This window comes from Anas acuta, chromosome 19 (assembly GCF_963932015.1).
Source record: "Anas acuta chromosome 19, bAnaAcu1.1, whole genome shotgun sequence".
In the NCBI taxonomy this organism is placed as follows: domain Eukaryota; kingdom Metazoa; phylum Chordata; class Aves; order Anseriformes; family Anatidae; genus Anas; species Anas acuta.
The window spans coordinates 7,398,634-7,421,171 of record NC_088997.1 but is presented as its reverse complement, the minus strand read 5'-3'; the positions used below and the strand labels follow the sequence as shown (position 1 = coordinate 7,421,171).

Here is a 22,538-nt window from a genome sequence, read left to right as displayed (position 1 = left end):
CATAGCAGGGGCTGGAGCTGGGTGATCAACTCAAACCATTCTATGATTCTATGATTAGAAATACTTAAAATGCCAGAGTGAAAGCATAAAGGGCAAAGAGATTTAGCAAATCGTGCTGATTCCTCTTTCTCTTGAAAAGGTTGTAACATCACCTGCAAAGTATCCAAAAGTAGATTTTTTTTATTTTTTTTTAAAGTGAATGCACAAACCTTGAACTGTACATTGCTCTTTTCTGTGTGTGTGTGTTGGAAAGTGTTCTGTTCTATATCTAAAGGGCGATTCCCATCCAGTGCCCAACACACAGCAATGAGGTTAAATTGGTTTGGATGATATCAGCTACATGTAATTAAACCAGCAGCCCATGTCTGATCCTTTCTGTGACCATGTTAGGTGTTAAATTAAGGTCTGATTAAGAGTGTGCTGCTGCAGTTAAGGTCAAGGACTAAAGATCACAAGCTTTGTTTCATCTAATAACAATAAAGACTGTCTGGCTGCCAAATACCACAACAGCCCTTGTTCTCCTATCAGACTGCTGTCCAGCTAGAGGGATCTGATTTCACTGGTATCCCTTTTTAAACCCTACTTCTAAGAGGGTTTGTAGCTATTTCATCTGTGTTAAGCAGCACTGTGTTACCCGAGGCTATATGGTACGTTCTATATGATCAAAGCAGAAATGCAGCAGCTTCTGACAAAGAGTTATCGTGGCTGAGGGGAAAAAATATCAAGGAAGGAGAAAAAAGATACAGCGCTACAAAATACCAGGTCGTGCCACCAAAGTAAACACCCACAGGTAAGTTCATACCATCAGACCACACAATGGTGGAAACTGCACATGTGTTTGCTTGGAACAAGTCACGGGCTGGCCCCACCAGCAGCCAGCAGGAGAGATGTGTCAAATGGGATAGACGAGAGATAAAAGCAGGGCGGTGAAGAGAAAAGACAGCAACTTATTTGTAGGATGTAGACAAGAATCGGTGCACAAGAGCTTCTCCCTGCATAAGTGTTTTCCACAAAGGCAGGTCAGGAAACATTACCAGAGCAGTTGTCTGTTGTGAGAGAACAGAATTCCTAACAGCCCAACGAAGTGTTCTCACAAAGCACGCCCGTATTAATCTCTAACAAATGCAGGGTACTGGGATGTGTTTGCCTCGCAAAAAGGGGTGAGGAGCAGAGTAAGAAACCACATGGCCCCAAAATAATCTCGCACAGCCACATCATATTTTATGTTTCCATCCTTGGGATCCAATTTCATTATAGATATGGATTTGTTTTTCAAGAGTCATCTGAAGTGTCTGTCGTTCACTGCTTTTACAGGCAACTGGTAGAGTATTAATAGAGTCCTGCTCATACCTGGGAGGACAATTCTGTTATTCTATGAGGCTGCATGCAAGAAAGTCATCATAGGAACATATTAAACACAATAAAACCTCTACATGTTCAGACAAGTCTTTGTAAATTGCATTGTACGAGTCATCCAAAATCTTAGTTGAGGTGTCTTGGTGCTTTGGATTTCAGGATTTGAGACATGCCTATTTCCTCGTGAAGGCTGGATGAATCCCAAAGGATTCAGTGGTACAGTTCAGCATGGATTAAGCACCAACAGCTTACTGTAGCTGCTGAGCGAGAGCTATTTGAAGAGGAGGCTGTGCTGGGGGAGTTCCCACACTTCCTGGAATCTGAGCTGCGTCAGAAATACAGTGAGTACTACAGAATAGGCAGGTGTGAAAAATGACCTCTCCAGGACAAGAGAAGCGTGTCCACCATTAGGAGTCTTTGCCTCAACCAGAAAGCAACCTTTTATCGAATTAAGAGTCCCCCTACACCTTGATTCCCACCTATCTGGGAAAATACTGGGACATTTCCAGTGAAATGGTGTGCTGGTCCTGGTAGAGTCTATCTGGTAAATGAGAAACTTTTCATGTGAACACTTAAATTTCAAAACTCTAAACTTCAAAAAATCCAGTCACAGTAAAAGGGCAGGTTTGGTGTGACTTGATTCACTTCCTGATCATTCTTCTTACGAAACTTTACAAATAAATATTGTACACAGAGAAACACAGTTTTATTTAAGTGCCAGAAAGACTGAGCACATATCTGAGCACATCTATCATCTGGACAGCAATGCTGAACCATCCTGACTGACTTCTGCTAGTCAAAGGAAGTTGCTTTTGAAAATGATCAATAGTTTTGAAAATCGAGTCACTGTTAATAAGCTACTTCGCTATCATTTTAGATACCTAAATGTAGGCACCGCAGTCTGGATCCAAATACAGTCAAAGGCGAAGTTCAGTGTAGGTGGCAAGTCAGAACAGCGCGGTTCAGCCACTTGCTCTAGTACAAGAGCAACACGATTGTGTCGTGTCCTGACATCCTGGCTACCCAGGCTGGATGACCAGGGAGCCAACCACATGAACATGGACTGGCAATGGCTCTTACCATAAATCTGGAGTGAACTCGGAGTCCTGCTTTTGATTCTGAAGCTGCTGATAGAAGGATTGCTTTTGAAAACTTTCCAGCCTTGTCTTGGATAGCTGCATTACGTTATCTCAGGATCTGCAGTATTCCCCAAACTACACTTAAGCTAGTATAAGAGGGATTGTTGCTCATATTATGGTAATGTCATTTATTTATTTTACACAACTGGAAAATTTAAGGGCAACCACTTCACTTCTGTGCTGTACAGATTAGAGCGTTCACAGTAACACCTGCTTACCGGACAGATAGGAAAAAGCCCTTCTATTCCTTCTGAATTGCAATTTATTATTATAGCTTGAATGGTTCCTACTGACTTCCTAAGATTAATGTTAATATTCTGATCAGAGTCTTCCCTCTGGGGTTTTATTATGGGTTTTGAACATTCATTTCATTTAACGTACACATGGGAGCAAGTCTGGTGGTTCCAAAAATATTTGTAGTTGGAAATCACAGTGATTTTTTGTTAGGCTCAGTGCCAAAGAAATCACAAATCAGAAGTCTGTTATAGAGTAGTTCCAATTTCTTGGCATCAGAATTTCTCTTTATGTATATGCATAGTGAGATATTTTCCCTAGCCATACGGCACTGAAGATTTACTCGGATACACATTGTTTATCTGCTTTTTAAGGTTTCTGGTGGAACTGGAGAGTTTGTCTAGCTGACTGGGGATTCATTGGGATTTTATGGACTTCCTGTGTGAGCCAGAGACTGCCCATTGGGTATGCATCTTTCTCTATCACAGCTGGTGTTTTTGAACCAAAGTGTGGAGTAGAAATTTCATCCCTGATTTTTTTTGGCTGGATCGATTGTTTAGTCTAGGAACTCTAAAGTAGACTTTCTAGGTGCTGGAATTCCTCTTTTTCTTCAGTCAGCAGCTGATGTAGTATGGTGTACATCAGAGTCTAGATTCACATCTTAGTGAGCAAAGATTTATGTTCCTCCTAACGCTTCTTGACATTAATGAGTATTACAGACATGTATCCCCATGGATTAAGTTGAGAACATACCCCAGAGTGTGCGTGGAGTTTGTCATTAGGGCATCACACGATTAAAACCAACAGAGAAATTCCAAGGGTAAAAAAGCAATTGGATCTCTTCCCTTCTCTCTGCTGGAGCACATGTAAGAGATACACTTTAAATCTTCTCATATTTCCAGCCCTCTCACACCAGTTCCTGCATTCATTTTTGGTTGTTAATGACTTCAAAGAAGAATTGACTGCCACTTTTAAGACATTTCCCATAACAACATTATGGGAAATATTTTGCTGGCAGAGAATGTTTCTGTAGCTCTCTAGTGCTGTCTAATTAAGGAACTTTTATACAGCTGGGGGAGAGAAGAGAGTACTTTTTCCCTCATCTAGCCATTTCAGGGATTGGATCAATACAATGGGATGACCCTGCACACAGAACTCTCCATTACCTAGGGATCGTGACTCCTTGGTGAGACGTTATGGATCCTACTGGACATGCCAGAGACTGTGGCACAGACAGGCCTGATGCAGTGTAGTGCATCAGCTACCATCCAAAAGGGCACGGTAACTCTGGATGCATCAGAGCAGGGCAGTTTCTGCAGACATACATGGATGTGTTTGCTCTCCGTTGCCCATTGCTCTGGGTTTGGGGCTTATTTCAAGTGCAGTGCTGCATGGACACGTAGTCAGCTGCATTATCTGTACATCTTGGGGACAATTTAACTGCAAGACAGATAAACTACACACAAATAATAGAGTCCTGGGTGTAATTTCAGTCTCCCTTAGGGCCCTATGTAAAACGGACCTGTGGGATAGATTCAGTGCTTAATTTAACCCCCCATGATCTACCGACTACAACAAGCAACTCTGGAGTCAGGATTCTTAGATTTTCTTCATAATATCCTAGCCATAAAGTAGAGATCATTACTGTGTACCTGGTCCATAGGAGTTTCGTAGGCTGGCTATTGTCACACATGAGGGTTATTAGCTGGTATAGGCAGGATTGCACAAGACTAACTGCAACGTGGAAATAAAAGCTGTGTTTTCCCACACTTGAGATCTTTTTGAGAAAACTTTCACAAGAAAATTCTGATTTATCTCACTTGAAAGCAATGATTCCTGGCTCAGTCACTTCCCTTGAAACACACCCATTTCTCCCTCAGTAAAGGAGGGATAACAATACTTACAGAGATTTTTAAAATACTTTGAGATCTGTGAATATAAAGAGCTGTCTGTAAAGTGTTTAGAAAACTTCAAAAAAGGTGCTACATAAATGCATATTTACTGCAGCTCTCACACTCATGTGGCAGCTCTGAATGCAGAATCAAAAGCAGAGGGGGCAGCATATAAGTCAGAAAAAGAAACTGTCAGCCTTTAGCCTGTATCTTAAAGTACTTTGAAATGTTGCAGACATTCAGAGAGTCTGGTTTGCCAATATCGTATGTGCTACAGTAATTACACCAATCTGGAATATAAGTTTTCCTCCCTTCTCCTCAGAGAAGGCAAAGCTCTTGGGAATATACACAAATGGAGCCCTAATCCTACAAACTTTAATGCATGCACCTAATGTTAGGCAGCATAGCTGACCCACTGATTTCAACAGCATGCCTCAGATGCATGTGTGGAAATGTTTGCATGATTAGAAGTTAATACTAATAAATGCACAGTTCATACAAGATCCCTATGTAAACAATCTATTTCTGCATCCAAGTGATGATTTTATTGCTGTTCTGTAATTCTGTGGAGCGGTTTTGTGAAGAAATCTTATATTCTCTAAAGCAGTAAAATGCTTCTGATAGTGTTTTTCATTGCAAGCTCTTTGGGGGCTAATTAAAAGAAATATCTGTTAAATTTATTCAGTGTTTGGTTCCTTGATAGCAAGAGGCACCTGGTGTAAACATTAAAAAGAAAAGCAGGCAGCAGCCAGACCTCATCAAATATTAGATGCATTAGGACATCTTATTTATAAATATGAAATTGGTTTTAATGACTTCAAAAGAAGGAAATGCCAGGAAGAGCATAATATGTGCAAGCTCAGTAAAGCTGTCAAGAAGATGCCAAAACCCACAAAAATCTAGAAATTGTACTTGCTCCCCCCTTTTCCCCTCCAAAAGTAAGTGACAATTCCAGCTGCAATTGGCAAAAATGTACGTAAAGGACTCCAGGACTAACCAAAACAAGCTCCAGATGAGATGGAGTATCTAAGAGCAGGTCTGAATGGAAAGCGCCATCAGTGGTTGATCAGCAAAGAGCTAATTTATACTGAGTTGACTGCTTCACTGAAATGAATCTTGAATTTTGACCCACATGATTTAGTGCAAAATGCTTAAGGAGGAGAAATCCATCCTTCTTTTGGGACAACAGTTAAGCAGGCACTTAATGTTAAGCATATGCTTTACATTCTCTTGACTTTACTTTCAAAAATGCTTAGCAATGCTTCACTCTGTTGTGCCTGCACACATCAATAAATCAGCGATGAAAAGTGCCTCAACACTTAATAACTAAGTACGCTTTCAGCACTGTCCCAAAAAAGATGCAATAAATTCTTGGTCAATAGACTAACAATGCAATTGAGAAATAACAACAATAATTCTTCTGAAAAAGTTCTTTCCTCATAGAGTCAAAATCTATCCTAAAGATAGATTTCATCTTAAGGCACTTATAATAAGAAAGCATACAAAAAGGTGTTATTTCACATGAGTAAATTTGATGTCTGTATAAGATTGTTGTCCAGTAGGATGAGTAGGATGAACTATGGCATCATTTCTTATATTGAGAACTGCAATTTTGAGCCAGATACATGGCTAGGTCCAAACAGGTAGCAACATTTATTTTACAAGAAGAATTCTCATTCAGTGCAACTCAGAAACTTAGGAAAAGTTCTAAGTTCAATGGAATTTTGATCCAAATTAACTAAAGTGCAAACATTCTAACTTAATAAAATGAGAATGAGAACTCCGTTCTAAGATAACCTACTGTGTGAAAACCTGACACAAGTCCCAGATTGTACCAAGCCTATAAAAGTCTCTCCTACTTTAGTTTGACCTCTTCAAAGAGGCCCTTGGACACAATTGTCCACATACATGGAATAGTTGTTTTAATTCTGGTTGGGTTGAAAAGCCTTCCAGTAACTGTTCTCCTCCTTGCACATAGCAGAGAACAGTATCTAGAAAAGCGAAGTGAGGAAGGTAGTTAGAATGCCCCACCTATTTTGAAGCTTCTTGCGTTTTCCCAGTTTTATGACTGTATAGAGTGATCGTGTGGACAGGGGATGCGACTACGTGGTCATAGAGGAGGAGAGAAATTAGGAGACCCGATGCAAGTTTTCTCCAGAGAAGCAACTTTTCTTTGCTCTGCCCTACAGAGGCTTTCACAGTGTTCCAACAGAAAGTGTAAGCCCATTCATGGAAGTCTTGGGCTACTCATAGCCCATAATACTATAAGGATTGTTGTAGCTCATGCTGTTACTGTTGAAGGAGCACGGATGGAGATGCTGTTACAGCTAGCACGCTTTAATTTTTGGGATGTGTTTCACCTATAAAACTGCTCTGTGCATATTCTGTATGGACCCATCCTGGTAATGGGGCTGGTATCTTGAGCGTGTAGAGGAGGAACCTTTCCCACACAGAGAGCAGGACTGATCCTCCACTGGTAGCAGGGCTGTAAAAGAATTGGGCTCTTTTACATCAAGGAATAGTGTGTCAGGGCCTCCTGGAATACCATCAATGTGATCTTTCCAGAGGGTCAGTTCCCAGTTTTAAAGAAGAAAATTCTGTTGATCTTTTAAATCACATCAGACGTGCCCAATTGCAGGGCAGGAATTTTCTCTCATGTTCTTGCAATCAAAACAGACACCAGTTTTCCATCCTGCCCTGACCTTTGGAAGAAGTCATCTCTGCCAGTGCTGTGCTCTCTGGCACCAGAGACACTCAGCATTTCAGTCTTGACTCTGAGGGAACCGAGCAACCTCTGAATCACCATCACACTTCCCGCAGGCTAACACCTGTGTTTTCCTTGGAGGTGACCCCATCCAAGAACTAACCAGGTCTGACCCTGTTTAACTTATGATATCCAAGCAGCAGAATTGTTCAGACCTCCAAAATTAAATATGAAACGCTCTATCAAGCCTCAGAGGACTCTGAGAACAAGCAACTGCAGCCAGGGAACACAGTCCCTGCTCAGAACTGCTGTTTGCAAGATATAAGCCCCATATGCCATAGCACGTATTCTCCATTCCAAGTTTTAAGGGACTTCAGTGACAGAACCTTGCTAGGTTTAGGATGAGAACAGGTCCAGACGAGGGGGAGCAGCAGAGACTGTAACTTATAAAGTGACTCATTCCTACCAGCCCTATATGTGAGCCTTCTGCTTCCACCAAGCCAGGTGACATTTAACCACAGAAATATTTAACCTACTTTTTACAAGGATGTACATCATTGACCATGATAAAATACAGGGATGTGGGAGAGTCAGGATGCAGCCTTTTCACTGCAACTCCATATAAAGAAAAAAAAGGCAATAAAAAGGAGGTCTTGACATAAGGAAAACATCCCAATGAAATCCTGCCTTTTAATCTTGGCCACAATCTCTCTTCTCATCATCTTCCCTGCTTTTTAATCCTTTGCTGCACTTAACATTTTTATACTCATTCACTTTATCAACTTCACCTGTCTCAGAAGTCAGTAAAAGCAGAGGCCATAGTTTTAAAATACAGGCAAATGAACTAAGGCATCAAACTTCTCAGCTTCTCCAGAGGTGCCAACTATTCAAGCTGTCAGAACTTCAAAGCAAGCTATGGGTGATCAGTGCCTTTAAAAATCACTTAAGTGCTCCAAGAGGAACATAATGCAAAAACACAAAGGATAATAATTTCAAATGCATCTGATTTAAGAGTCAGTATTTTCAGAAGTGATTTCAGCACTTGAGAACTCAAGAACTACTTAAAAAAAATCAAATGTCCTCTGAAATGCATAGCTATTTTTATAAATGATATACAAATACCATTTTTGATAACATATTTACCTAGGCCCTCCTCAGAGAGGGTTGCAACATGGTACATTCAGCATACCTAAAAGTTACTCCAGGTTTGATCACATTCTCATCTACACAAGCTCCACCAACACTGTGGTGGAAGAAGAACTTCCCATATTTGCTGACATGAATCTGACATCTGTTCATCACTGAGCCAGCAATAGATACAGAGTCCTGCCATGTTGTGTGTGAGCTGCCAAAACACTTTGAGAAGAAGGAAGAGTTTGCTAAGTGTACAGAGAGATGGGCAAAGTCAAGCATGTCACGTTTTAAGCCAGCCTGTTGATATAGGAGGTTTACAGCTGTCATTAGGAAAATAGAGAAGGGGGCCAGTACTGTAAACTCACACCAGTGACAGCTATAGATCAGGAAAAACCATTTCAACACGACAGTGTTTTACTGTTGAACTGTTGTACTGAACTTCTGTTAATATTTATCTGCTTTGCTGATCTTTAACATTCGGTCTGCTGCTGGTAGCAAATACAGTCAAACCAGCCTGAGGCCTTCACAAGATAAGTGTGTTAACCGGTCAGAGTCATCGATTAAAGCCTAGCAAGTCATCCTACCAAAGGCATCTAGACCTAAAGGGGTCAATCATCGTTTGAGCTCTTTGGACTCTTGTAGATAAAGGCAGTGGGGAGGTCTGGATGCAATGGATGTGGCTCGCATGTGTGATATACCTACACTATGAATTTGATCAGTGCCTTTGACAGATGGAACAGCTTGATCGTGCAGACTTCTTGGTCACTGCTTCTCAAGTTCCCAAGAAGCACCCAGCCACCATTTCTACCCCATTTCTACCCACTACTGTACATACAGCTGAAACACAAAGAAGCAACAATTAATCGTGAGCACAGTGGAGTTAATATCTTTGAAACATACTGGTATCAAGCCTTGCTTCTCCTTGGCAAGACACATTTGGAACACAAAGATACATAATAGTTTCTCTGTCAGTGTTGCTGAGGAGGATGAAGGTTCCCCCCTCACTTGAGACAGTTTCACAATGGCCTAGCTCCTTTGAACCTAATGAAGCTTTCCTCATACCATCTCTAGAAGGAGAAAAGATTCAGGGCCACTAGGAACTTAGAATCCTAAGACTGCTCTGTGTTAGATTTGTAGCCTTGGTCTGCTGCGTGATGGTCAGAAGATTGAACTCTTGAACTGTTTGCTGGTTTTTAATTTTTTGTGAGTCTTTGAGTGGGCTGAATCTGGAAATGGTAACAACATGCAATGCTGGCATACCAGACAGTGCCTAGCATATCAGGCTATAATACTGGTTGGAATATTAGATACCATGATGTACCTAGAGAAGAACAATTTCAGCAATTGTAAATGATTTTGCAAGGTAAAATTCTCATTGCTGTAACCATGTTAAACTACAGTTTTTTTTTTTTTTTTTAGAATCTCTTTTCTTTGATTGAGTTCAAGCTCTTTCTTTGGGATAGCATTTCAGTTTGCCTTTCTTAAGGTAGATAAGATTCCCATTATATATTTCACTGCATTCATTTTTCTTTGGTTTTCTCTTGCACAGAGAAAGGAAAACCTGTTGGTTTTCTCTTCTCTGATACCACATGCCACTTCTAATATGATTCAAGCAACCTACCTAGCTACATCCAAAAAAGGTTTTTCTCAGTTTGTCTCCTGGTCTGAAGTGCTGCTCAGATCTCTCTCACTGCAAGAAACCTTCCCCTCTTCTGCTATTCATCATAGCAATTTCACATGCTCCCTTCAGCTGTTCTCTCCATGGGTTGGTGAAGCTGGTACGGTTATTATCCTCTTTATCCTGTACAAAGTAAAAAAAAAGATTATTTATGGATAACACTGGAGACCACCCATGTAGCAAGAAAAATTGAGAAAAACCAGTTGTTTTCATGCTCAGGGCAGTTATAAGCATACATAGCTTGGATTAGACGATCTTTCCCATTCAACTTCTGTTCCTCAGTAAATATTTGTGACTTTGCTGATAAAGCAACGCTGGGTTTCTCAGCTGGATTTCCATGTGGACAATAAGCTGTGGGACTTGAGTACAGGATCTCATTCTATAACACTATTTCTTGAATAGTCAGTTGTTCCATTCTCTATCTTGGTCATGAAAAATCTTTTCAGGAATCAAATGGCAGAACAAAGTCACTAAATACAGCTGCTTTAACTGTGTTATTGATTGCTGCTTGTGAGGCCCACAGCAATAGATGGTAAGGGCTCAACGCCATTAAAATGATTTCTTATTGTGACCTAAATGCAGGCAATTCACGTTCAGGAAACTGCAACATTGCACATTTAAAAATACATATATTGTGTGGTTTCTATTTGATGCACAGTATCTTGATTTAGTTCTGTTGTACTCATGAGCAAGGCACATTGCTTCTTTGTGCCTGCCCTATCTACACAGACTAGAAGCTCCTGAGGACAGTCACCACGTGGAAGCAAGCCACCCCTCATGTGGCCAGCTTGGGGCTTTGAACTACATGAAGGTGAGAGGTAGCTTAAGACAGCCTTCATGCCAGCAGGAACTGTGACCAGCACCAGCTCTGGTGCAGGACTGCTGATGGAGCTGAATTCCAGCTGGCCAAGGATGCTGACTCTGAGGTCAGCACCAGTGGCTTGCCTCTGACCCAGCTTTCCATTCAGCCCAACACATTTTGCGACAGGATGCCTGGAGAATTGTCACCATCTGCCACCTGTAAATTGCTTTCCAAATACCTGCGGCTCTTCAATGCGCATAATCTGCATCCAACAACTAAGCCACAGGAAGGTTTGATACTTGGCTCAGGGGTCAAGACTGTTGGCCACTTCTAAATTCACTAGTTTGCAATCACTAAGTTCTTTCCAACAGAAAAAAAAATAATAAATTAAATTAAAAAAAAAAAAAAAAAAAAAAAGATCCATCTTTAAAAGAAAAGAAGCGTAGGAAGATAAGGGTGATTTCAAACTTCAATTTTACATTTTTTTCCCTTGCTGAATTAATAACAACCCTAAGACAACCCTTTCACCCACAGATCTGCTATACAAAGGCAACAAAAACGTCACTGACACCACTTTACAGCTAGAGAAATGGGAGCAAAAAGGGGAAAGTTATTTAGCTGAGAAGCCCTCAAGAGACCAAGAGCAGAGGTAGGAACATGAACAGTAATCTGCCGAGTATGAAAGTTGCCCCACGTACATGCTGCCTGTAATCATCACACTTCTAACACCAATAAAATCTTTGTTTAGCATTCTTTGTCCTTCTGCTACAGACAGACTCATGCAAGAGCTGTTTAGCCCTCTCTGACCCCCTTATCTCTCCTTCTCCTCCCTCCCCAACATACACATTCCGGGTTAGTCTTCATCTGACAGCGAAAGTCCCGTTAGCATGGACTTACGGGTTACACTACTAACATTTATTTTTTTCCAAGGCCTCTTTCTTGCAGTATTGGCTCTGGTATTTAAGAGAGAAATTTTATGTTTTGTGCAAAGTGAGATTAGGCATGTGGGAGGTTCAGCGTGTTCAATAGGTAGTTGAGACAACATCTTCTATATAAAGATTATTTCAAAATTGCACTCAGTGCAAGTTACAGTTGAATGCACTATTTAAATGCAGCCTTGGCTTTTTTGCAATTTCCTGCCCAGAAGAGCAGTTCTCTAACTCTTTTGAAATAAAAAGACATAAACATTGGAAGGATGTAAGCAGTCAATTGACCTCAACAGTGCTCAGCCCTGGTGCTAGTCAGGAATTTTCCAACAACTTTTTTTTTTTTTTTTTTTTGACAGAAAATGCTGATGTCTCAAAACTGGAAATCTTTGTGGGAAAAACATCAGTTTCAACAAAATGCTTGCTGGGAAGAATCTTCCACTCCAACTTGAGACGGATGGTCAAAACCTGATTGGGAAAGGATCCTCGCACAGCCAGCAGCCCAGCGGTTAGCACATTCCCCGATGATGTGGATTTATACCATCTGATACAGGAAAGATTGAGATGGCTCCAAATAAAGCAGAGCAAGGATTTAACATAGTCTTCCCACAGGCCTTGCAAATGCCCTAACATCTGGGTTATGGAACACTGTCTCTCCTCTGCCCCAAGGAATGGGATTTTATGAGTCAAAGCCAATCCACCAGGAGCAATTTTGCATAACAGATCGATCCTAGCCAAGGAGATGTTGTAGATCATAGACTTGAATCCTGGTTTCCCACATCTTACAGGAACGGCCTCAGAACTCAGAGCTGAACCTCTCTCTGTTCACTTGCTCTCTCTGTACCAAGAGGTCCTATTTTTATTTTGATGAGAAAAAAATTCTAAAACCTCCACATTTTTCCTGTAACAGATGTTTCACTTTCTAGCCAGCTTTACTCAGCATTTTGTAGAAGAGAGTCCTTGGTCTGATACCAGATGTTTAACATCTGCCTGACTTCGGGTTTTCCACTGCAGCCATTTCTTTAAAAAGTGGCCAACACACAGAGAGTGAGAAGTACTTTCTATCAACCACAATAGACTGTAAATCAGATGCCAAAGTTTTTGACAACTCCCCCAAAATGTTCTCGTGTTTTTTCAACAACAACAAGATACCTTCTTTACAATAAAGCATCATTTAAAGAGTCACTGCAGGAGCCCACATTGGAAGCGAAGGGGTCCGATGCTTTGCCTTCTGTGCATGCTGGTCTTTAACACCTGCTTTGTCTGTTCCTGGTCTCAGAGATAACTGGTACGACTTGTGCAAGACCCTTGCATGGCTCGAGTCAGCTGATCTTTTTGCTACAGCTCTGCAGCTACCGGAGAGCTGGCTTGCACTCCCTTCAGCTAGCGACTGCTCCTCACTATGGTCTTAAATATTGCAAGGTAGGGTGGAGAAAAAGGAGGAAAAGATAATCTGCTAAAAAACACTGTGACCTTCTGGTGTTGAGGGAGGCAACGAGCGGTTTTCTCAGAGGGTCAGAGAGGTACCAAGGTGTAGCAAAGACCTGTGAGATACAGCCTCGTCTGTTCCTCCCTTTGGCCAAGGCTGGAACCCTCTTTCCGAAAGCGCTTGGGCACACAGGAGGAGTGGTGCTGACAATTGTTTCTTTAACCAGTCCAACAGTTTCCATCTGGAAAAGAAGCTCTTTTCTAACCCACCAGTATAAACTAATGCTTTGCTCGGAGCTAATCCTTCTTCTAAATTAGGAACTGAACTCATCAGTATTTACACAGAAGTAGCTGGTAGCTGGATGACAACCTCAAGGAGCATTAGCTGAAAGGTGCTGAAGAGTAATAGCATTATTCTATCATTACTACAAGAAGAAAAGGAAACTGTACATCACAGGGAAGGCTGACCAGCTGCTAGCATTACATAATAGATGGGTTCATTGTTGATTCAATAACTGCTAAGAATACAGAAATTTATCTAGAAAGCCAGATACTCTTGTGTCCACATTAAGGATTTACCAAAATGTATGGTTCAAACACACTATATATTTCTTGGTTAATTCTCTTTGCATGCTGGCTTACTTCATATCTTTTTTCCCCCAATAGTATTTTTTCAGAGAAATATAAATTGGAGAGGAGAAACAAAAAGTGTGTTTAAGCAAACAGGCACTTCATCTTACCAAAATAATTGAGAAAAAAAATAAAAATCATTTTCAGACTTTACAAGAACCCAGCTCCACACAGCACCTACTGTATCTGAGGGAGATTTAAAACTTGAATACAGACAGGAGGCACATCACAGCCCACCTTCAGAAAGAGAACAGCTGCAGCTGAAGGGGAAACTGGAGGACTAATGATCGTTTAAGTACTCTATTGCTGCTGTCAGGATGTTTACAACACAGCACAGGGAAGATGCACAAAAGGACTCCTTAGACAAATGCTGAGTATATTGACGAAGGATGAAAACATCTTATATAAAAAAGTCAACATTTGTTAAATAAAATACAACACAGTAAAAACACAGTGCTGAGACTACCGCTCAATTCAAAGTGAATCCAGGCAATTTCACAGGTAACTGGAAAAAGTAGTGGGAGAGAGAGAAAACTTGTGCTTCTGACAGACACCTGGTGATTACAAATTAGAAGTGGATATTTACTGAGATAACATTACCTACTATTTGTAATTTCTTGCATCTTTGTTTGCAGAATGTAGTTCTGGCGACTGGAGGTGTAAAATACTGAACGCTTGTATCCTCACTTGGGAAACAGAGATGAGGAAAAGGAGTCCCATCTGTTGTGCAGGTAGGCATGAACGTACGTCAGAACACGGACATGAACATGTTTGGCAAATACAGCGTGTGGATGGAAGCTTTGGGATGCTGATAACAGGAGCAGGGCCCTGGCAGCCCTTTCACCAGTAAAGCCTCTCTACACTGCAGCTGTACGAGAGACCTAAGGACAAATAAGATACCATGCAGTAATCTCACCGCGCTATCTAAACTCTGGTTCCAGCTCCTCTGCAGGAGGAGCAGACTTTCCAGGAGTTCAGCTGCCATTTAAATAACAAACCAGGTATCTTGGTTTTCCAGAGAGCGTGAAAAATCCCAGCTATCACCGCTCTATATCCTGGAATCTATCAGCATAGCAAACTGTACTTCATTTGTAGCTGCACAGCTACATCAATTTACACTAGGCAGGGAGCTTCTGTTTCCAAACAGACCATGAGAGAGTTACGACCCACAAATCAGTCCAGAATATCCTTGGCTCGGTTTCAGGATGCAAAAACGGCTTTTTCTCTTCAAAATATTAAAATTGAATGATCTAGTGAGGAGGCCTTTTCTACCTATTTTGGTTATGGGTCTTTTGAGAGGTTGTTTTGACTATCAAGTAGCTTTTAGTGGTTATCAGTGACCACAAGATCAATCTACACTCTTAGAAAATAAATACAATTCTTGTTTACAATAAAAAGCAAACGTGCAAGTAGAGAAGAAAAGAAGAGAGAACAGGATTAATAAATTACAATTGTTAGCAAGCACTAACATGTATCAAAAATGGCAAATCCTCTGGAGTACGGCTGAGCTTCTTTTATTCAGGTCAATGACTCCTTTTGCGATTCCCTTCTCTAAAAATGAGCATTTTTCAATGATTTATGTATAATAATCTCCACATCAGCATATCTTATTTTTCACTATTTGTTTGTTAAACATGCAGCAAGACTCTCATACTGAAGCCCTTAGCCTTGAAAATACAACTGGGACAAAGGCATAAAAATATACATATAAAATAGAAATATTTATTAGTAAAGCTCATGTTTATGTTTTGACGTGTAGGTAAGGAAACAAAAAACACACCATTTTAGATTGCTGAGCAGTTCAGACTTTAATGGTGTGAGTGTCAGACAGATACGTGAGGGCTGGTTATTAAGCAAAGAAAAGAAAATCATCCATCAGAGGCCACCCGAGCAGGAAACTGCAGTAAGCTTTATAGGGGCACCTTTTCCTTGGCCTTCGAAGCACGTCTCTCTGCAGCCTGTAGGACTCGGAACGGGACACAGAAAAAGACTGTTATTTGCATTAAGATGATTCGAGTCAGTTTAAACAGATCTGCAAATTCTCCAGGTCAGGGTGGGTTTCTCACAACCAAGAACTTCATCACAGAAGATTTTCAGCTACCTCTGCTCCTGCCTGGTTACCTATATAAAACCCACATTCTCTCAAGTGCTCGCCCACCCCTGCTTACCCACCCCAAGTTCCCATTTCAAGTGCAGGAACTGGCACGCTGATTTCCTGAAAACATTTCAGACCTCTAAGAAGTGGACACCCCCCTTTCATTAAAAAGACTTTTGCCATCCAATCGAACCGGGAAAGAGCCCTGTGACAAAAAGGATGACGGATGTGATTTTCCAAGAGTGAATCTAAAGACTGAAATATCATCTACAGAGAGGACCAAGGCCACCTCTTACCAGGCTAGAAAAGTCAGAGCAGATCTCAGGTGACCCTTACTATGCATGCCCCATTGGATTATTATGCTGGTAATCCCCTAACTGGATTTCCACCATTTCCACCCTGAAGACTTTAAAAATGCAGAATTCACATATGGGAATATCACACCGGGCAAAATTGCACTGCATATGAGAAGTGACAGCTCTTTGGAGGTTGTAATTTCTTATAGGAGCTACTCAGATAATTTTGATTGAATACAAGTGACAATCCCAACAGATTCCACTCGCAGTACAAATTACCTTTGTTTCCAGCTCTGTCTGTGCCCTGCTCAGGAGCGAGACAGATCTGAACAGAGCACAAAGAGGGGCCTTCCCCTTCACACCTTTTCCAAGGGACTGTTTGTAGGCACGAGCAGGATGGAGCACAAAGAAAGTGGCCTCGTTCCTGCTCGTACGGTACCTGTCCCCCAGCGATGAGGAAGATTTCATTCTCTGCGCTGCCGGTACAGAAAGTTTCACCAACGTGAAATCCATTTTTAAAGTCCCGGGGGATGGAGAGGGGCAGAACTGATAGATGAAATGGCACATTTCCAGCACCTTCCAGCTAACAGGCCTGTCCCACCCAGCCAATCTCTGGCCAAGGCTTTAAAGACAACCGAGCCTTCTTACTAGAGCTGTACTCTCAAAATTGACTGGGTACTAAGTAGGCACTGATGTCCATAAATATTTCACAAGGAAAAGAATGCATTTCCCAAGCATTGACTAGCTACATATATTATTTATATAAAACCATAACTTAAGTTGAAAAACAATAAATGCTTCAACAACATACCTACTCACAACCTACTCCATTACTAAGTAAAATGGCCTCTGGCTCTTCCTCAAGACCTCACAACCATGCAGAAATACAATGAGACCTGCACATAAACATGACCTACAGAGGTGGAGCACGGGATTGTGGTCACTTTGCCCATACCAGTTAGCTATACAATTACTTGGGCAAGGGATCATAAAAGCCTGACATTCATTTACATGTTCTATCAGGTCTCCCACTCCAAATAAAGGGCTGACGATGCACAAGGAAGTGGTGTTATCTCCTAGTTCATAAACAAAGGGTTAGAGCTCAGGGAGATAAAGGACTACATTTTCCACTGCCATTCACCCAGCAGAGCTCACTGATAGCCTTTTCGAGAGGAATAAGTTGCCACAAAAAAGATGAAGGTCAGGAAAACCAGAGATTGCACATTCCAGGGTCACGCCAAGGGACTGCTAAAGAGTTGGGAGCTGAATTTAGCCTTCCCACTTCCCAAATGGCTTAGCTACAAGACTCCCCTTTCTTGGTAAATGATCGTCAAACAGTTTTTTAATGACTGCTTTGTCATTCAACCTATTCAGCTTTGTAAAGGAGGCATCCCAGAGGAGGTGCAACAGAATAAAGCTCTTTTGCCTGAAGCACTCGTAACATTAATGGAAGGAAGTTAATTCTGCTGCTGAAAAAGGGTTAAGTGAGTTTTGCTAGCTCACAACCACAGCTAGGGAGAAGGGAAAAGCTTTTGGAGGGGAGAAAGTAGATCTAAGATGTAGGCAGAGCCACCACCATTTATGTGTTTACCACTCAGCTGGCAGCTAATGGCCCATGTATAAACTCAGGATGAAAGTGGGTAAAATAAATTGCATTCTTTAAAAGAGCCATCTCTTCTTTCACTGGCACTGAAAAAGCATCTGAAACGAACCCCAGAAAGCTATTTTGAGTTTGTTTTTTTGGCAAGACACAGAAAGTGCCAAGATAAAGTCAGTCAATTCTGTATTGTGAAGAAAAAAAAAAAAAAAAGGCAATAAAAACAGTGGAAGCTCTGGAGACGAGACTCACCTCAGTGCAGACAGCAAGAAGGATATTTATGCACTATTTGTACCACACCAAGTGCAAAGTTTGCCTTGCATCGATTATAATGCACATTTCAAAGATCCTTCCAAACTTTGGCCTAGCGCTGCTAATGTAGCAACACCAGCCAGCTGAAGAGACAGGGCAGCCCCTCTGGACAAAGTCAAATGGCACGTTCCTCACCGCTCGACACTCCGAGACACCACGCAAATCCTGATAAGCAAGCAGGGCAGGCTGAAAGCTGCAACACGACAGAGCTGTGTTAGTCAGGGACCGTTCCCCAAGCATCACCTGGTTGCTTCTGAGCTCTTCCTCTTCACTGCCTGGAAGTGAGAGGATTTGGGTGCTGCTTGGTGTCACAGGGCTGTGCTGGGACCAGGCGCCAGCCACTGTTAGCAGACAGAGGGGCGATTGGGATGTTGGAGATCTCCTGGAGATCTTCAAAAGCCGGCTGGATGTGGTGCTGGGCAACCCGCTCTGGGTGTCCCTGCTGAGGACCAGACGACCTCCAGAGGTCCCCGACTGCCTTAACGTCCTGTGATGCTGTGACTCTGATTTTGTGAGGCAAACCATCACTGCTCAGTGGGGAGGGAAAAGCAGCAGGTTTGTGAAGGGACAGGGAAGAAAAGTGTCCCTGAGAGCATCCCCGAGCTCTGCACAGCACAGCAGGAGGGAGGCCAGAGCCTGCCCTGCTTTCTCCATCCCTGAGGAGCGGAGAAGGGCACGGATCTGCATCCCACCTGAAACACAGCTCTCAGGAGCGAAGCCCACTCACTCACTGCGGTATTACTGGTTTATATGGCAGGTGTGAAGTAATTCAGTTCGTTTGGATCCAAGAGCTCTCAACAACAGACAGAAAGATAAATAACCTTGGGAAATGGGGTGTTGACAAGCAGAGACTTGTGGAAAGTGACGGGAAGGATCAGGAACCTGCACACCCAGCTCCCCGCTCCCTCAGCAGCCTCAAAGCACCCGCTCCATCAGAGCTTTGGCTGCTCTCCGCGTTCCCCTTTCCACTGACAAGGCATTTCAGGGAAACTCTGCTATGGTTGATGTAGGCAATCAGCCCTTGCAGCCAGTCCTTCCAAGGCTTCTCCTCATGAGGATTTCTGATGGCCGCTACCATGAAGACATGCCCAGCCCTCTGTTGCCACCTCACCATAAGGCCAGGCTCCATTGATGTTGCTTCTTTGCCCCAGGACCGCTTTGCCCCAGCAAACTGATCCCACCAGCTGAACGTGGAACCAACCAGCAGGAGGTAGTGAGCAACCCAAAGCCTTCAAAGGATTATTCAACCGTGTGATCGAAAATCTGAATGCATCCCCAGCTTGGCTTCAAGCCTTGGCATCCAACACACCTCCAGGTAGCTGCTTGCTCTGATTTCTGCAGCAATAACATCTCAGCGACCATTTTATAGAACTGAGTTAGACCCCTGGGAGGTTCACCTGAACATCCCATGTGCACAATGTCCGTATCACCTTATGGCCACACCACAAGTGATGCAGATGCCTCTGCACATTCTCAGCACAGCAGAGCCAACTTCATGCCACGCATAAAAGAAGACAGAAGGATCACGTCCAATCCAAGTCCCCTCAACACCGGTCTCAAGCAGATGTGAATTTGTACAGGCTGCTTGTGAAGGCCTGGAAAAGGAAATCCTGACACAGTGGTGTGAAATCGCATGCAGCTCTGTCACTCTAAGGACTCACACTATAAAACCTTCATTGCTCCAATCCGTGAAGCAAAATGACAAATGACTCCAGTCAAAAGCTTGCAGTCAGGACCTAAATCTTCTACCACCCCCTTTCTGCGTGAATTAATTTTAGGTGTTCTGTGAGATAAATTGAATTTTGCACTCTTCCAACTGCAGAAATAGATTGTTCTAGTTATTAAAATAAATATATGAAAAAAAAAAGTAAAAGAAAAATGAAATGCTAAAGTAGTCAAAAGTCGCGTCAAAGAATCACAGTGGTACTCAAACACTGGTGCTACACTTACGTAGTAGCACCAAGAAGAAAAAAATAAATAAAACCATGCACACATCTTTTTTCAGAGAGTCGTTTTGGAGGCAGTTAAGGTTAAAAGAAAAGGCTGCCATTCAGCAGGTGTCATCGTTTATCCTGATAGCCTGCACTGCACTAACAGATTGACTTCAGTGGGAGCAGGAATGGGCCAAGAGGTTTTGCTCTTCTGCTTATACCTCCATCGCTTTCAGTGCATTCTCTGTTCAGTATGGGTTTTTCATGCCTAAATTACAGACTTAACCCATCATGGTTATCTTCTTCAGCCTTCCTCTGCCCTCTTCCTCTAGGCACCATTTTTCTCCAACTGACTGAGTTCAATGCTACACAGAAGACACTATAAAATCTTAATTGTCCAGGCAGCTGCAGTCGGACTTCCCAGGTCACAGGATGCAAAGTCCTTCTGAAGGCTGTCTTGGTCCCTCAGGTACCATTTACCTCCTTCCTCGTTGCATTACTACACATCTGGTTAACACACCTACCTTCTACCAATATTTCAGCAAGAAAAAGCCTTCAGGCAGTAAAAAGGAAAATACATGCCTACAGGGAAGCTGGGGAGGGACTCTGTCAGGGAGTATAGCGGTAGGACACGGAATAATGGCTTTAAACTAAAAGAGGTAGGTTTAGATTAGATCTAAGGAAGAAATTCTTTACTCAGAGGGTGGGGAGGCACTGGAACAGGCTGTCCAGAGAAGCTGTGGGTGCCCCAGCCCTGGAGGTGCTCAAGGTCAGGTTGGATGGGGCCTTGGACAACCTGGTGTATGGGGAGGTGTCCTGTCCATAGCAGGGGTTGGAATTGGATGGTCTGTAAGGTCCCTTCCAACCCAAACCAGTCTATGACTCCAAATAAATAAATGGATAGTTAGATATCAGATATTAAAGGCTCAAAGATTAAAAATAAGATACTGACATCTACACATTTGTATATTTGGGACCCCGAGACAATTAAGCAGGCATTATCACTTCAAGGGCGTGAGTCGTCCAACATCCCAGCCCCCCATCAGACTAGGACCCCTCAGTGGGCCAGTCTGACCCAATATTTTCAGGCATCTATTTTCTGACAATTGCTGATCAAGATCAACAGGGACTATTTGCTAGACTCGTAGAAAAAAAAAAAAAACACTTTTGAGTGAGAGATGAGGACATTTGATTTTAAAGTATCTTTTTTAACTGAACAAACTTTGAAGACAAAGGTTTCATTTCATCTCAAAATATTTCCTTTGACTTGAAACAAAACTTTTCTTAATTTTTCGATTCAGCCAGCAAAACAAAAAAAAGATCAATTATTTCCACAGCGCTGCTTAGATTTGGGCTCTGAATAGATTTCAGTACAGAAGAAAAACAATCAAGTGCTGTATTGCTAACTCTGACCAATTAATTCTGAGTTCTGCAATCGTGGATTTTTTCTTAAAGCCCCAGCTTCTCAAATCATGTGATTACATGAAAATCTCAGCTTTCATTACCACTGAAAGTAAGTGTCTGATAATCTGGGTTGCAAACAAAAGCTCGTAGAGTGTAGCTCTAAAGGCTTAAACCCCCCAAACAAGCAAAACATTTATTTTTCCATCTTGCTAACTTAGAAGAAAATGAACCTCATGATTTGGGATGGATTTTATTTGTGATTTTTTAACTCTTTAGGCAGACAATACTGCCAATGACTTTCCAGGAGCTGTCAAGACAGATACCTCCACCCTTTGGGCTTTTTCCCCCTCTCCGCTGTCGGTCCCTCCCGCAGCGGTTGCCCTTTGTTTTGGGGAAGGAAACCATCAGCCCGCTAGCTCCGAACCCAGCAAACAGTAAGAGTTAATTTGGTGCAATGTATCTCAGTGTAGTAACTGATTACATTTTTCCCCAAAGGAAACTTCAGTTAATTTGGTTAGTGACTCATATGCCAGGCTGCCAATTACAACACAGATGATTACACACATAAATTCACGTCGGAGTGGCTCAACGATCACAGGGAAGAAAAAAAAAAGAAAAAAGAAAAAAAAAAAAAGAAAAGAAAAAAAAAAAAGAAGCAGCAGCAGAAAAGAAAAAGAAAAAAAAAAAAAAGAGCAGGCTCCCCTCTACCCTCCCAGGAATGGGGCGGGGAAGCACCCCACCCTCCAGGCGCTGGGTGCCCACCAAGGCTGTCTGCGAGCGGGTGCCAAAACCGACGAGAGCAGGGCACGCCGCCTCCGAAATGGCAGTGTCTTCTAGCTTTCCGTTTGGGATTTTCATTGCAGAAATGTGTTGCACACTCTCTAAAAGATTGTTTGCCAGTATCATTAGAGGAATCCATATACAAAGAGAGCAGGAAGGAGGTTAAATGAGCAGTGCTTGGCAGTACATCAGTAAATCAT

The 22,538-nt window shown here is 42.2% G+C and overlaps 1 long non-coding RNA gene across 2 annotated transcripts in view; it reads left to right on the top strand.

Annotated features, from left to right (window-relative positions):
- Positions 1–609: 609 nt before the first annotated feature.
- Positions 610–22,538, top strand: part of LOC137842205 (uncharacterized) — a 47,363-nt gene continuing 25,434 nt past the window's right edge. Inside the window, exons 1-2 of one of the 2 annotated variants that reach the window (XR_011088957.1) lie at positions 610–790; positions 12,225–14,654. This is a non-coding gene — a long non-coding RNA (uncharacterized lncRNA). Of the gene's footprint in view, positions 791–12,224; positions 17,123–22,538 lie in introns of those variants that run through there. The other variant, XR_011088956.1, reaches the window with a different exon arrangement.